Below are 2,593 nucleotides of genomic sequence, written 5' to 3' on the forward strand. Positions count from 1 at the left end.
TCAAACATAAAATAAAATTAAAAAAAATATATTCACGCAATAGTCATTGGAAATTTTTTGAAAATTGTAGTATAAAAAAACACGAACCATCATCCACATGTTTGATCTGCACCAAAACTTTTTGGTCCATGAAGACGTAAAACGTGAATCGACACCTAATGCCATCCTTTAAGAATTAGTTAAAATGTAAAAAGAAAAAAAATTGCCTAAGCTACCTTTATCCAGATCTGCACCAAAAATCTTTAATCAAAATTCATGCATTATTCTCTAAAAAAAAATGTTTTAAATATGATCCTCCAAGATGTTTTGATTTATTACATTATTATTAATTAATTTTAAAAGTATGTTTTGGAAATGCAACAAAGTCTCTTCATTCATGAGAAAATTATGAAAGAAAAATGGTCAAACATTAAATTAAATTAAAAAAATATACATATTCACGCATTATTCTCTGGAAATTTTTTAGGATATCGTAATATAAAAAAACAAACCATCATCCGCATGTTTATCTGGATCTGCACCAAAATGTTTGGATCCATGAAGACGGAAAACGTTGTGGATCGACACCTAATACCATCCTTTAATAATGAGTAAACATTTAAAAAGGAAAAAAAAAATTGCCTAAGCTACTTTTATGTAACTTAGATATTGGGTTTCACTATGTAAAAGCGCTTTGAGTCACTAGAGAAAAGCGCTATATAAATATAATTCACATTTTACAAAGGTAGCTCCTGCATTTCTTATTTTATTTTTCAAATTTTGAACATTTTCTTTTTAATTTTCAGACCTGAATAACATGGTCTTGGAAAGTTTTTTTTTTTTTTTTTTTTTAGATTTTATTTAATGTTTGACCTTTTTTTTTTCCATAATTTTCTCATGAAATAATAGATTTTGTTGCATATCCAAAACGTACAATTTTTTTCATCAGTGAATAATAAAGTAATGTACGTATAAAAGCATTTGATGGATCATATTTTTTTAAAGAATAGTGCATAAATGTTGATTAAAGATTGTTGTTGCAGATCTGCATAAAGGTAGCTCCTGCATTTCTATTTATTTTATTCTTAAAATTTTGTCTTGGAATTTTTTATTTTTTATTTTTAGATTTTATTTAATGTTTGACCTTTTTTTTCTTCATAATTTTCTCATGAATGAATAGATTTTGTTGCATATCCAAAACGTACAATTTTTTCATCCATCAATCCATTTACTACCGCTTAATAATGTCTTAAATCAAAACATTTGGTGAATCATGTTTTTGAAATATATATTTTTTTAGAGAATAATGCATTAATGTTGATCAAAGATTTTTGGTGCAGATCTGGATAAAGGCAGCTTAGGCTATTTCTTTATTTTTAAATTTGTACTCATTATTAAAGGATGGCATTAGGTGTCGATCCACAACGTTTCCCGTCTTCATGGACCCAAACATTTTGGTTTATATGTATGTATATATATGTGTGTGTATGTAGATATATACATTTTAAATATATATGTTTGTGTATATATGTATATCTATAAATATATATATATATATTTATGTTTGCATATGTACATTTATTTATGTATGTCAGTATTTATATCGATATATAAATATACGTATATATACATTTATTTATATGTGTTTGTATTTATATATGTATATATATATATGTATGTATTTATATATGTATGTATATATGTATGTATATATATTATATATGCATATATGTGTGTATACAGATACATACATTTAAATATCATATATGTATGTCTATACATATATATTTATATGTATGCATATTATATATGTATGTCTATACATATATATTTATATGTATGCATATGTACATTTATGTATATCTGTATTTATATATGTATTTATATATTATAGGGACGGCGTGGCGAAGTTGGTAGAGTGGCTGTGCCAGCAATCGGAGTGTTGCTGGTTACTGGGGTTCAATTCCCACCTTCTACCTTCCTAGTCACGTCCGTTGTGTCCTTGGGCAAGACACTTCACCCTTTGCCTCTGATGGCTGCTGGTTAGCGCCTTGCATGGCAGCTCCCGCCATCAGTGTGTGAATGTGTGTGTGAATGGGTAAATGTGGAAATACTGTCAAAGCGCTTTGAGTACCTTGAAGGTAGAAAAGCGCTATACAAGTATAACCCATTTATCATTTATTTATTTATATATGAATATGTATCTATATATAAATATATGTATGTCCATACATATATATTTATATGTATGCATATTATATATGTATGTCTATACATATATATTTATATGTATGCATATTATATATGTAAGTCTATACATATATATTTATATGTATGCATATGTACATTTATGTATGTCTGTATTTATATATGAATATTTATCTATATATAAATATATGTATGTTTATACATATATATTTATATGTATGCATATTATATATGTATGTCTATACATATATATTTATATGTATGCATATGTACATTTATGTATGTCTGTATATATGAATATTTGTATATAAATATATGTATGTATACATTTATTTATATATGTTTGTATTTATATATATATATATTTATATGTATGTAAATATATGTGTATATAGATGTATACATT

The 2,593-nt window shown here is 25.5% G+C and overlaps 1 protein-coding gene across 2 annotated transcripts in view; it reads left to right on the forward strand.

Moving 5' to 3' along the window:
• abch1 (ATP-binding cassette, sub-family H, member 1) overlaps positions 1-493 on the forward strand; it is a 58,659-nt gene extending 58,166 nt beyond the window's left edge. The window contains exon 20 of one of the 2 annotated variants that reach the window (XM_062057851.1): positions 1-493. This exon is cut by the window's left edge and continues 716 nt beyond it. The gene's annotated coding sequence lies outside the window, so the exon portion shown is untranslated. The other variant, XM_062057852.1, reaches the window with a different exon arrangement.
• The last annotated feature ends 2,100 nt before the right edge of the window (positions 494-2,593 follow it).

This window comes from Entelurus aequoreus, linkage group LG09 (assembly GCF_033978785.1).
Source record: "Entelurus aequoreus isolate RoL-2023_Sb linkage group LG09, RoL_Eaeq_v1.1, whole genome shotgun sequence".
In the NCBI taxonomy this organism is placed as follows: Eukaryota; Metazoa; Chordata; class Actinopteri; order Syngnathiformes; family Syngnathidae; genus Entelurus; species Entelurus aequoreus.